Raw genomic sequence first — 14827 nt, forward strand, 5'->3', positions numbered from 1 at the left:
TGGCCGTAGGGCGAGGGCGCGGCGACGCCGTAGGGCATCAGGGAGGTGACGCCATACGGTGGTGGTGCAGCGGCGCCATAGGACGGCGGCGCAGCAACCTCGGCCGCGGTCGAGGCTAGGTCACCCGGGGCTGCGCCATGCGGATGTGATCCGATCGGGGACCCAGGCGGCGGCGGGGCCCCATAGGCCGCCGCGAGAGGCCGGGAGGCGAGGAACGGCGACGTAGGGGCTAGAACCGGCGCGACGGCGGCGGCGGCGGGAGCAGCGGAAGACATCGTGACCTAAACTGATACCATGTGAAACATATGATTTGGGAACTGCTCGACACCCGTAACCTCGGATGTGGCTATCTCATTATATAGAGGTACCCAAGGGGTACAATACAATGTTACAATACAAATTTACAGAGGCTACGTATATACAGTCTAACAGGCCAAGCTGTGCATGCATGTGATGTGATCAGCATTGTACCATATGTTCAATAATAAGTCGCTGATCGAGTAGATTGGATTGGATTGGAGGATCTGGCCGACCAGATCGATCGATCCCGCCATGCCGTTGCCGCCTCCCACGCACAAGCGTGTTGGCCGGCCTGCCGGGATCGAACTTAATCGTGTTTTGTTTCATTTATTTCCCGTCCGTCCCGTTTCATGGGCGCATCGCTGACGACAATATTTTGCACAGTAGCATACTGCTGCAGAGTAATGGAGCTCACGACTTCAACCGGCCGGGTGTTCGAATTTGTGCTTTTTGAAATTTGAAGCGAGTGAATTGGCAGCAGCAGCTAGCAAGCAGGACTTCACTCCCACTGACAGAGTCCCCTGGTTTGTGCATGCCGGATTAAATATATTTCGATCATCGTTGTGGCTGCAGGCTGGCTGGTGGACGCCGGATCCATGGAAATCGGGGAGGGCACAGGATGAGCGGCCGTACGTATCTTGGGCGAACGGGGGCAGAAGAGACAGGATCCGCGTCCCGTGCAGCCGTGCTCTGTCTGCCCCGTCCGCCGCCATAAATTGTTTTGGCGTTTGGTCCTGTCCGGTGGGTGGATGTGTTGGGCCAGCGTTAAGGCCCACGTTGGCGCCGTGGGCCTGAGACCGACCGAGCGTATCACGGCGGCGCCCGCAAGAAAAAAATGATAAAAGGCCAACACGAAACAACAAACGAACGAACGTCCTGTTCCAACGCCTAGCCTCTCCCCCGACGCACGCGCGCCGCCCTCCGCCCTCCCCCGGCCTCAACGTCTGCTCGGCTTCTACAGATCAGCGACCTTCAGTCGGGGGTGCATTGCGATCGCCAAACCAAATCCACGATGGAAGAATCTGCGCCGGCTTCGCTTATGCGGGAGTTTGAGCCGTTCACGGCGCCGTCGCTGGAGGAGCTGTTGCCGCAGCTGTCCAGCGAGGAGCAGGGGCGACTGTAGGGCCACCTGCGCGAGCATGATCGCCTCCCGAGGTGACGGAATAGGAAGTGTCCTCCTTCACCTTTGTGTTTGTGGGACGATTTTGGGCCCACGGAAGGGTATTGTTGACATCAGATTTTGGCATGGTAAAAAATGTAATTAAGAAGGCTTCAAATGGAAAAATGATGAATGCAAGAAAGTTCCATATCATCAAAAGGAGAAACTTTGATATTTGGGTCATAGCCATCCGATCTCATCTCTAAGGCAGAAATTGTGTTCGAAGTACTGAGATTTTGTATTCAGAACAATATTCGGCTGATTACTCCTCCAAGATGGCCTTTGATGGAAAACGTTTCAACACTAAAGTTGTGCGTCTCGTCAAAACGGTTGATTATGATATAAAAATCACGCCAATCCAAGTTCATATGCACAAGTTAGAGCCATTCAAATACAGCCCTATCAGGAGGCAAAAAATGACGCGCCCCACCAGACACTCTGTCTGATGGGTAGCAAGAATAATAGCATCTTTTGCGCAAGCAATTTGACCCTCAAGATGACTTTTAATCAAAAAATGTTCAACATTAAAGTTGTCTGTCTCGTCGAAACGATCAAGATTACTTTTGGACTCATTTCCATCCGAGGCTGTTTACCACCACAAAAAAGACCCGCAAGGTGCAGCCAGTTTAAACCGAACAGTTTTGAAAACTTCAGACAAAACCAATCCGAATTTGACTAGGGTTTTGGACGTGAATCCAAGCCTTTTTTTCTTGCACGGGAAGTCCAGCTGCCTCTTATATACCTAAGGGGTGATGGTCGATTGAACAACACACAATCGAACAAATCATCTACCACTTTTTATCTTTTATCTTTTCTCCTTAACCCTAGTTCTTCTTCTTCCTCGTTCTTCGTCTGTTCTTCTTGTTGCAGGGCGGCGAACCTTGAGGCCCTAGGGGCGATCAGGTCGACCTAGGGTAGCCCATAGCCGCCGCGCGCCCTGACGGAGTCCCTCCCGGGCGTGTGGGGTTTTGGGTCTACAAAAGAGCCTGTCGGATTGTCTTACGTACCGTGCTTCCGGCGGGTCTCCTTCGACGTGAGTTACGGTGCATCACCACCGGCGTCAAGGGTACACGGCGACGTGTTCATGTGCCAACACACTTTTTGGCAACTCCACTAGGGATGAAGCTTTGAACGGTCTCCGGCCCGTTCTTGCTACGAAGAGATCGTCATCTAGGGTTTGCAATCTATAAAGGTAATATGAACACTCAATTCACATATGTAGATGCAAATAATGCATATGTTGTTGCTAGATCATCTAATGAGCATAATGTATCGGCTAGCCCTAGCTTTATCAATCATGCATCTAATTATGTGCAAGAGCCGATGCAACAAAAAAATCTTCATGCTTCTACCTCATAAAATTTTAGCAACATGCATCATATGTATTCCAACTCCCATGCATCGGCAACCCCAGAAATCCATATGCCGATGAAAAACATGATGAGTTCGGTTAATCAAGTTGAAACACCTCACATAGGAATTTCCAATTGTATGCAACAAAGTGTTTCAACTTTTTATTCATCGGCAAATAACTTGCAGTATGTTAATCGAGACGTGTCGATGGATAGGGGAATTGGCCAGGCTACTACTAGTTATTCGGTCAATTACCCTCAAACATCATATGCTACACCTCATGCTACTAATTTTTTGGCACCATACGCAACTGTTGATGCCCATAATTCGGCTCCGTACCTTCATGGTCATGGCCGAATAAGTCAAACTTTTACAGGAGCACAAATGCCTTCACCTACTACCGTGGCATATCATGTTTCCCCTGCACAATTACGAAATTTTGGTAGGATCTCATTGCCGAAAGAGTCTAAAAGCATTGGGGGCAACCATATCCAAACTGGGTAATTGAGAACAAGTTTACATTTTCTTGGGATTTGTGCAACTCCATTCGACAGGAACTAATAGAAGACGGGAAGCCTTATGATTTTGCTTCTGTATAAGCTAGAGTTGTGCAAATGATGCATTCACCCAGTGTTAAAACACACAGTGTACCCCCTAAACAATTGCAAAGTTTTTGGCACCTCATTGTCGGAAGAGTCTCAAAGTATTGGGGGCAATCTCATGAGGAGTGGATGGAAATTGAGATGAACAAGTTTAAAGCTCGCGAAGCTGAGATGTCGGCTAAAATTAGACAAGAGCGAGAGGCCTAAAATTCAAAAAGATAAAAGTATTGATTCGGGTAAGAAAGCAAATTCGGTTATTGAAGAAGCTGAATCAAATATTATATCTGCCGAATCTATTGAAGAAAAAGAGGATGCCAAGGCGTTGGGGAGCCAACTGAAAGCGGAACAAAGTATCATTCAAATTACACCATTGTCATGCTCTCCCAGCATATTCAAAGAGGTATGTCTAGTAAGTGATTTACTTATTTTCAGATTTGGTCGCAACTTTAATGTTGATACATCTATTAGAAAAGATCTTATAAGTAATTTTGAAAGACCAATGATGAAGGAACATTTACTTATTAGCAATAAAATTGTTACAAAGCATATCGGTCAATATATTGTACCATTTAAAGAGACCAATAGTGACTTATTACTGCAACCAAAGCTTTTCTCGTTGCTTTATTTAAAGTTCATATCTAATTTGGTATCTTTGCTTGCTTCATACTTGGCTTACGCATGTGCTCAATAGAGACATGTATGTTCTAACTACTTTGATTTCAGAAATTTAAAGCCAATGTTATACTCTGTTGAGAAAACCGATGATAGTATAATTACCTTTTCAAAGTCATCGGAGATAGAGTGCAAAACACAATGCATAGCCGAATGGGGTAATGTAAAATCTAAACTATTCGTTTGCTTAACTCCAAAGCCGTTCTCACAGCAAGATCGACTAGAGAATAAAAAGTTTACCTTCAATTCAAGCATGTGTGATCAAATATTTGATTTGTTGTTGAGAAATAATTATATTAGAAATCTTGATCACCATGTGTGAGCCATCGTCCAGGGACGGATGTATTGTAAGTTGCATGATTCGTCCAAGCATAATTTTAAGGATTGCAAAATGTTTCGTCAAATAGTTAACTCGGCCATTGATAAAGGACGATTGAATTTTGTTGAGACACTAAGAGATGACTAGTCTATTACGATTGGTCCCGATGGTAGAAAGTTTTTGCATCGGCTACTTCAAGCCGGTCCATTTAAAGAGAAGGTAAAAACTGCAGGTGATGGGATCAATCTTTCAAGTAATGAAGTTGTTGAAGAGCACAATGAACATAATCTTGAGGGCGAAAATTCCATCGAAGCTAGAATGAAGACGCCAAGGACTAGGGGACAACAAGCAAATCCGATGATCGATGAAAGCAAACCAAAAGAAAACAAAGGTCGAAATAAATGTAAGTGTAAGAGATCAAAAATCACCCTCGCTGAACTATTGGATAAATATCAAAAGAAGGGTGAAGAGAAGAATGCTTATCGGCTAAATCATGCAAAGAAACCAAGATCACCCCCAAAGCACAAATATGAGGATTGGTATTGGCAAAGTGAGAATTTTAATGCAACATATTCATATCCTTATTTTGGGCCGCCAATGCCAATGCCGTGGATGCCTCCCTATGCTCATATAGATCCATATTCATCATGGGACAAGTATGATACAAGGAAACATTCTCCATCTTATTATAGACCATCTCACCAATACTATACAGCTCCAAAAAGCTCAACATTTGAAGAATCACGCGTCAAAGATCGTTTCAATCATAAGGAATCAGTCCAGAGCTCAAGAAGAAGAAAGAGGTGGTAAAGCAAGTTTACCACCTGAAAAGAGATGGTCGTAAGTGTGCTACTTCAGATTTGATCTCAAATAACAAAGATCCAATTAAAGTATTGACATTGGCTACAAAAGGCAAAGAAGTGAAGCAATCGATTGATAAAAATCAGAGTGTCAAATCTGAAAAAAGAAGTTAAGGCTGCACAAGGCCCAAAAAGAGTTGCCATTGGTTGAAACAAAATCACAGTCGAGGTGCTCACTCGGCTGATCGTATTTGCAAAAGAAGGAGTTACAAAAGCTTAGTGCACAAGAACTTCAAGAAAGGAACATGGCATGGGTTCTCAAAGGAAGTACTCGAAAAAATAATTATGTGCAAGCTTCCATTACAAGAAGTGCGATGAAGGTGAAGAAGGAAAAGGGTCAAAACTATGAAGGACCAAGCCGAAGGTTTCAACATATTCAGTCTACACATTATCCATATTCTTCAACTATGCCATTAACGCCTATGCCATGAAATTCTTCATCAAGTATGATTGGTTATCCTCAATGGGCTTATTTTAATCCATGGATGCAATATAATTTCTTACATCATGAAAGGGTGTTACCAAATCATTATATGTTCGATTAGCTTCACTTTTGTTGCTAATCTAAATGGCCGATATATACTTATCATCCAAAGCACGTAAAAAATGGCCGATGGAGTGTTGACATCGTTCTTAGAACAAACTTCGCGCAAGTTATTTTTCGGCACACAAGTTTTGCCGAAAAACAGGGGGGGCATGTGTTGACACCAGATTATGGCATGATCAAAAACGTAATTAAGAAGGCCTCAAATAGAAAAGTGATCGAAGTGAGAAAGTTCCATATCGTCAAAAGGAGAAATTTTGATTTTTGGGCCATAGCCATCTGATCTCATTTCTAAGGCCGGAATTGTGTTTGAAGTACTGAGATTTTGTATTTAGAACAATATTCGGCTGATTACGCCCCCAAGATGGCCTCTGATGGAAAAAGATTCAACGCGAAAGTTGTGCGTCTCGTTGAAACGCTCATTTTGATATAGAAAATGCCCTAATCCAAGTTCATATGCAAAAGTTAGAGCCATTCAAATACAACCCTGTCACGAGGCAAAAAATGTCGCGCCCCACCACACCCTGTCTGATGGGTAGCGCGAATAATAGCCTGTTTTACACAAGCAATTTGACTCTCAAGATGACCTCTGATCAAAACACGTTCAACATTAAAGTGGGAAACAGTCAAGATTGCTTTTGGACTCGTTTCGATCCAAAGCTATTTACCACCACAAAAAAGACCCACAAGGTGCAACCAGTTTAAACTGGACAGTTTTGGAAAGTTCAGACAAAACCAATCCAAATTTGACTAGGGTTTTGGACGTGAATCCAAGCCTTTTTCTTGCACGGGAAGTCCAGCCGCCTCTTATATACCTAAGGGGTGACGACCGATTGAACAAAACACAATCGAACAAATCATCTACCACTTTTTTATCTTTTATTTTTTCTCCTTAACCCTAGTTCTTCTTCTTCCTCATTCTTCATATGTTCTTCTTGTTGCGGGGTGGCGAACCTCGAGGCCCTAGGGGCGATCAGGTCGACCTAGGGCAGCCCATAGCCGCCGCGCGCCCTGACGGGGTCCCTCCCGGGCGTGTGGGGTTTCGGGTCTACAAAAGAGCCCGCCGGATTGTCTTGTGTACCGCACTTCCGGCGGGTCTCCTTCGACGTGAGCTGCGGTGCATCACCGGCATCGAGGGTACACGGCGACGTGTTCATGTGCTAACAGGTATGTCCCGCCCGCCTCAACACTTCGTATTTTTGGAATCGGATCCTCTAACACTGAGAAGTAAAGTCACGGTGCTACAATGTTAGTCTAGTATAAAATGAAGAAGGAAAGTTAGGGATTGCTAGTAGCATGTTGTTTATTGTTAGTATTTACTATAGATGTAAATAGTTTAAAATTAATTTTATTTCACCATCAATTTGTTTGTATGTAATTACTATAAATGTCCACAGTAGATCATCAATTTATAAATTAATTTAAGTTGTTTTAGCCATAATCATATGGATTGAAAGAAGGAAAATTAGGATATTGTACCTTCTCTAACTTTCCTTCTTAATGTTAGAGATCCGGTTTCCATATTTTTAAGGTCAACGAAACAAGTTTATATTTAGAGCTAACAGAAGGGTATGATTGAGCAACAATTAGCTTAATAAAAGGTGCGATGCTAAAGTGTGTTGGGGACTGTAGGTGAAATTGATTATGCGATCTATTTAGAGCAAACAAAAGGTTGTCTCTGTTAGGCTGGTCATAGTGGAAGTAACTTAGATAGTAACATAACATATTCCAAAACAATTTTACTTATGTGGCATGGAATTAACGAGGAGAGAGATGCTTGTGGTAACATAATATGTTACTGTAACATAACACCCCGAGGTAAAATGAGTCTATAGCTTAATTAATAAAGGCTTGCATGTTATCATCCATATGTTACTACCCATTATGAAGGTAATAACATAGACAAGTAACATATGCATGTTACTAGTCTATGTTACTCCCCACTATGACCAACCTTAATTGATGTTTACTCTTCAGCATAGAGTTCATATGAATTTTCATTGGTTGCCCTGTGTTAGAATGACGGCTTATTCTATGACAATCGATTGGAATAAAATTGATAGAAACCTTAGGGAAAAAAAGCCTTGTAGTGTATATTTTTTGTCATATACCAATCGAGGATGTCCTAAGGCCTTGTAGAATGCAAGGTGCTTAGAGAAATAAATCAGTTTTTTCTTAAGCACCGGTGCTTATTTGTGCAGGGTAGACGCTTAATTAGGCGTCTCTGCTCTAGAAATTGGCACCGATGCTTCAGAAGAACCCGATTTATTTTTCTAAGAACCTCCCTAAGCATCTAGCATTGTACAAGGCCTAAGGAGAAGTTAAATATTCTATACATAGCATTCTCATGCAACCAAGTGAGTCACATCCAATCACTCTTATGATCCCCAAGCTTGCATTTAAGGGGCAAACCCGTTTTGGTGAACTCCATGGTAAATAAACCATCAAAGATCAAAATTCATTATCAATTGGCAATGTACTTAATTTCTGTAAATGAGAGTGCAAAGGTTGCCAAGTTTTTCTGAAATTGCTAAATAGATTTACTAACTATAACTGCAAATGCAGACTAGTCAATCATCAACATCTACTACAAAAATTAGTTAAATTCAGTCTATGTAAGACCGAAGAAATTCAGACAACACAATGTTAAAAAATTCAGGCAGGATAGTATCATAATTTTCAGTGTTCAAAAATTCAGTTATATTCAATGTTCAATGTTTAGAGTTTACAAACTGTCGCTATGACGACTGTCATTTAGATGTACAAAAATTTAGATAAGTGGTATGATTAAACGACCGCATGCAGTTCTCTTCATTATTTGCATCGGCACCCGGTAATCAACCGTCTACAAATTCAGACAAGTTACTCCAGTTGCATTTGATGATGCAGAAGGCGCGACACCGCCATCATGCGTCACGTCCGCCACCACTACAACGCCAGGCACCCGGTAATCAAGCAAACACGCAGTTCTCTCTTCATCATTTCACCACAAGTTCACAGCCAGCGACCCTTCTGCGTGCTTCCTTGGTGACATGATGACATTGGCATGTAGTCTGTCCGTTCGAAATTACTTGTCATAGAAATGAATGTATCTAGATGTATTTTAGTTCTAGATACATTCATTTCTGAGACAAGTAATTCCGAACGAAGGGAGTATGATTTCTGCAGGGCGACGAGTACGACGCCGTGAAGCCCCTGATGGCATCAACGGCGACCTTCAAGGAGCAGCTGTGGGCCCACGTCAACTTCTGGGCCCGCAGCCGCAAGAGCAGCAGGGTCAAGCGCTTCTTCGCCGAGGTGGGCTACAAGCACGGCAATGCCGCCGTTGAAGTCTGCGTCATCATCGGTACGCATCGATCGCCGTCTCTCTGCGTCTTGCTAGTTCCTGTCTGATCAACTGGCTCGTTTAGTTTTTGGTGATGATTCTCTAGTGTTTGATGACATGCATGCATGCAGAGGAGCCGCTTGGCCGGCACAGGAAGAGCTGCGCGTTCTGTCCTGGCAGCTGGGACATTCTGCACCCTGCCGGGGGTTCCCGTAAGTTCGTCCTCGGGAACGACAAGGATCGGATGGTGCAACGAATCCAGAGGCCAAAGTTCTCTAGTTACATTGGGATGCCGTTCACTTGCCGCCCGGGGCCCGACTCCCCCCGTGTTCCTCGTCATGTCGGTCGGATATAAGTGAATAAATACTCGTACATGTTTGTCTCCTAAATACAAGACCATGTGAAATGATTAGGATCACCCGACGGATAACCACGTATGCGTCGCCGTCTTGGTGACCGTAGGACCAGATTTTAATCAGATGGCTAGAAGCAACGTATTACCTAAACTAGTTCTTGCAATTGGCTAAAAGCAACGTATTATCTAAACTAGTTCTTGCAATGGAGTGGTTGTTGCAATCTTCCCCAGCGCAACACCTAATCTGTTGCGGGATCTGCATCTGGATCCTCATGAGAGCAGCCACCACCTGTGCTCCTCCCAAGCTCCCTGCCGATGTATCAAAGTATGGGCTTTTCGGTACCACTTACTTGTGCACGGGCAGTCGTAGCCACACCTGCGGCAAGATTTGGCAGGGCAGTAGAAGAGAAAATACAAGACTACCAGGACAAGCATTCAAGCTAGTGAATAAAGATCAGAAGACTAGCTAGACCTCCCCTGGCAACACCCTTGCCGGGGCGGCCTATGTAGCCCCGGCGAGAGCCTTGCCGGGGCGACCTGCGAAGCACCAGCAAGGCCACCCCCCTTGAGGCTGAGAGCTCTGACACCATCGACAACGTCAAGGCCAAGACTCGTGGCCGCAAGCGTAGTAACATGCAGATCTTTGTGAAGACTGCCAGCCTGTAGGGCTACGTGGAGGCCAGAAGACAAAGATCCCCGGCAAGGCCCTTGCCGGGGACGAATGCGAGGCCTTGCCGGGGACAATTGCGGGGCCACAGCCAGGCCTGCACCCGACAAGGTTTCGCCACCTCACAGCCATTCCAGAGCAGCGACCAGCTTGCCAACTAAGCAAGCACCTGCGTGGTGGCATGCAGATCTTCGTGAAGGCCCTGCCACTGCGCCAGCACAGCGGCCAGCCAGCCAGCCTAGCACTGCATGCCTCGTCAGCCTGGACGCATGTCAAGACGGGGTGAGGCGGCGACGGACGGGCCAGGTTCTATTACCGTCCCCGATAAAGTTGGAGGGCACATAACCAGCGCATTCAATGCGTTTGTCCTACGATGTCAGCGATAAGCTTGTACACTGTAGCTACTTTACACCTCATGTGTGCCGCTGTGGCGACCCCTTTGACATATAAAAGGAGGCCCGAGGCGTACTGGAGAAGGATTCAGATTTTTTGGACTGGGCATGCATAGCAGCTAGTTTAAGAGCTCAAGAACACTAAATATACACCCAAAGCACGACTAGGGTTTTACGCTCCTTAGCGGACCGAACCTAGGTAAAAAACCCTCACTCTGATCACCAGACTTGCTCTTTGTGCAACTCTCTCACCGCCAACCGTAGAAGGGATCCTCGTGATCCCATAGGTGCCATTTCCCCTGACATCTTTGGCGCGCCAGGTAGGGGGCATAAGTTGTAAAAATCTGGTCTACTAGTTAGTGTGTCAGTTTCTTCATCACCATGGCTCCGAAGAAGAAGACGATCATGGCGATCGGTTCGTCTGGAGCCAGTGTGCCTGTGCCGGCGCAAACGGCCGATGGAGCAGACGCTGGTGGCGGTGGAGATCAAGACCATCCACATCATTCTGGTACCAGTAGCCAGGCGAGCGGTATCGTCTACAGCCGCGACAACGATCCGCGTGGCAACAAAAAGCTAAGTCACGCCAAACCTTGAGTGGTTTCCTTTTGTAAGGTTATTTTCCTCGAATGGTTTCAGTTCTTGTATGGAAAACATGCACGCGAAGGAACCCTGCCACAATTGGTAGCGCCCTTGTTTTGTTTCGAGTCCGCTCAACAGCTCAAGTGGCTGCACTAAGAATGGCAAGGTGTCTTGCCGGCAATGACACCCCCAGCAGGCTGCTAAGGATCCGTTCTCAAAGCGCTCGCGGCAAGGGTGCGCGCACCGGCAAGCCTATCCAACTAAGCGTAAGGTATAGTACATACAAGAAGAGATCAAACAGGAAGATAACATGTGTTTAGTTCAAAGCACAGCAAGTTATATTACATCAATAGTTGTCGCGTTTCTAACTTGAGATGAAATCGTCTTGGGTACGGATTCGCAGCGGCAATGAGAAATGGAGTGGCTAGTCCCGATGCTGGCCTTCCAACCTCTTGACCCCATCAACGCAGCTGATGATGGGCTCGACACGCTCTTTGAGCGCCTTGAGGTCCGCATCCTCTGGCAAGCTCTCAAGCGCATTGGCGAAGTCGACACTGGGATTCCAGTATGCCACCTTGGTGAGCACCTTGAGAAGGGTGCCCCGACAAAGCTTCCGGGCCTCGTTGGCTAGATGAGTCACTCGGTTGGAGTGGGGCAGCACCAGGGTGTCGAGGACGCCCTCAAAGAACAGGGTTAGCCTGGCGCTTTGGCTCACATTCACTTCCTGGGAGAACCTGAAGTTCGGCATTCCCATGACAGACAGCTGCATGGTGAGCCTCTCCGCAACATCAATAAGGCGGTTGGTCCAGAGCTTCATGCCGTCCACAAAGTCGTTGTGGGTGGCGGTGGCACTGTGCAGCAGCTGTTTCTCATCCGCGAGGTCCTTGACCAGAGCCTTTTCACGGGCCCTAGTCTCCGTGAGTGTGCCCTCCAAGGTGTCCAGCTTCAGCTTCAGATCGGCGATGGAATCGTTGGCCTTAGAGAGCAGCTTAGTCTTGTCAGAGATGGTGACCTACAAATCCGCCAAGGTGTGGACAGTCATGTCCCTATTGTTCTTCAGCGTCAAGATCTCCTTCTTCGGCTCCTCCAGCTCCAGCTCCAGCTTCTCCACCTTGTCGGCCAGCTCGTTCTTGGCGGCCTCTGCGGTCTTAGCACCGTCAACGGCCTCCTTCAGCTTGCCGGCATGGTCCAGGGCCAGAGCATCAAGTGTGTTTTTGCGCTCCTGCTTCAGCTCCTGGGTCCGCTGCGCGACAAGCTTTTCAACTTCTTCGTCCTTGCCGCGAATCTTGGCGGCAAGTACCCCTTCACGGGCAACCAGGTCTTCTTCTTGGGCGTCAAGCAGAACTTCGTGTTGCCTTTGGTCAGCTTCATCCTTGTCGGCCTGCGCAGTAGTCACCTCTTGGGCCTTCTTGATGTCAGCCTGCTTCAGGAGGAGCTCTCGCTAGCGCTCGCTTAGCTGATCCTGGGCGACCTTCAGATCTTGTTGGGCCTCGGTGAACCAGGTTTGCATTTGAGCGACAAGCTCTTGGAAATCTGCTTCCGCCTTGTTCACGGCCGCCATCCTGGAGTCTGCTTCATCCTTACGGGTGTGGTAGAGCGCCTTAAGCTTCTGGAAATTGGTGCTCATGGCCTGGAGGAGCTGGTCTTCTTTGGAACCGCTGTTGTTGGCGCTTGGCTCACCGACAACTTGGAGCCCGGCAGCGGTGAGGACCTCATCATCAAACACCTCCCCTCCGGTTGGCACTCTGATGCTTGCCGTCCCGGGGATGCTGACGAACAGATCGTCGCCCACCTTCAAGTACTTGCTTGAGGTGGGGGTTGTAGAGGATGAGGGTTGGTCATTGACCGCCTTCTCCCCGACAGTTGAGGGCTCCGGGGCCGGCGCAACACTAGGCGCTCCTGCAGCAAAGTCGCCGTCATTACGGTCACCGGTTTCCTTGCCGGCCTCCCTGGCAGACTCCTTGGTGGCCTCCTCGGCAACAGCCTTGGCGGCCTCCTCGGCTGCGTTTTGGCGGCCTCATCTTAGGCATCCTTGGCAGTCTCCTCAATGATAGCGTCGACATCCGTCTGGTCCGTCGAGAGAGGGTTTGGAAACCAAAAAGGAGAATAAGGCAGAACCAAAGTCAAAGCTCAGAACAGAGAAATAGAAATAAAAAGAAAGAAAATCGCATGGCAAAGATGGAAGGAGACAGGAGGCAGGCGGCTTACCTATGGCAGGGTGAGGAGGAGTGGTTCCCTCCCCGGCAACGCTCGTTGTCGGGGTAGAGCTGTCGGCGCCTGTGCTCGCCATTCCTTCCTCCATGCGCGTGGGCTCGTCGGTGGATGCCCTTGCTGGGGACCCTCCTCTGGGTGGCGTTGTCGACGGGGGCGGCGTGTCGGGGGTGGCCCTCAGCGGCTCCTCCTGTCGCCGCTATCCTCCTGCAAACCCGGCAAGGTAAGCGCTGAAGCTGCACATGCCGATGCCCGCTAGTGGGAAATGGGTAATAGACTCACGCTGGGGGCTGGAATGGGGGCTGTGTTGAGGGCTAGTGTCTGGGCTGATTATGATCATCCCCGGCGCACATGAAGTGCTTGCCGGGGGATCGTCGCCCGTCGAGACCTTGGCTCTCTTCACCACCCTCCGAGCTAGCGTCTTCGTATCACTGTGAAGACAAGATCGGGTCAAGATAACATAACTAGAATGAAGGATCAAGGAATGGATAAGGAGGCAAGATGCTTACTCATCTTCCCCGGCTGGCCTCCTTTTCCTCTTCGGGCTAAAGGACCCAAGGTCAAAGTCGGCTGCCGAGACGGTGTCCACGAAGGGAGGAGGAGGAGATGGAGTCCTGGGCCGCTTGGCTGAGGAGGAGGCAGCGGCCACATCTTTCTTCGCTGCCGCAGCTTCCCTCGCTGCTACCGCGGTCGCGCGCCTCTTCTGACGAACGGGTTGTGCCTGGGCCTCTTGCCGCTGCATGGCCTTGCCGGCTGGACTGGCTCGTCGGAGCTGGCCCGCTACAGGATACGCTTCATCTTTGGGGCTGAAGGCTCATCCACCTCAGATGTCTCCTCGGTCGCCTCTTCAGCAAGGGGAACCCCGACGCTGGCTCCGCTGTGCGCCCCGGCAGACTCTCTTTCTCCTCGTCGGCCTCCTCGTCCTCGTCCTCCACGGTGCCAAGGCTGCCGGCCTCCTCGGCAAGTGATGCCTGCTCCGCCCCGGTGGTGATGTACGCCACCTCTTCGTCAGTGGTGGGCCGAATGAGCAGCGGCTCGCTGCGAATGTACTTCTCTGACAAGTTGTTGAAGAATCCCTGCACCAGCACCGCTTCTGGCTCATCCCAGGTCAGGTCCAGGCCATGGGCGTTGAACACCGGCATCATGGCGATGATGGAGGTCAGGCAAGAGTTGTTGCTCAATGGGACCACCCCTGCCGGCAACCTGAACGGATTGTCGACCTTGCTGGTCTTGTCAGCCTTGCCGGTCTTCTCAGCCTTGCCGGCCTTGTCAATCTTGAGCTGAGAAAGCTTTTGGCAGAGAGATGCATGTTGCATTACCGTGAAGTTGTAATTCAGGCCGGGGCGAAGCCTCATGATGTCTGCCGCATTCTTGAAGTCCCAGGCCGGCCTCCCCTTGTTGTGTAGAGGAGCGATGTGGCAGCGGATGAAGTCGGCCCCAACCATCTCAAGCGTGAGCCCGGATGATTTGAGGCGTTGGATTCTTGTGG

General features: G+C 48.2%; 1 pseudogene; it reads left to right on the forward strand.

Moving 5' to 3' along the window:
• The first annotated feature begins 1312 nt into the window (after positions 1–1312).
• Positions 1313–10442, forward strand: LOC119292817 (annotated as a pseudogene).
• The last annotated feature ends 4385 nt before the right edge of the window (positions 10443–14827 follow it).

This window comes from Triticum dicoccoides, chromosome 4B, assembly GCF_002162155.2.
Source record: "Triticum dicoccoides isolate Atlit2015 ecotype Zavitan chromosome 4B, WEW_v2.0, whole genome shotgun sequence".
NCBI lineage: Eukaryota > Viridiplantae > Streptophyta > Magnoliopsida > Poales > Poaceae > Triticum > Triticum dicoccoides.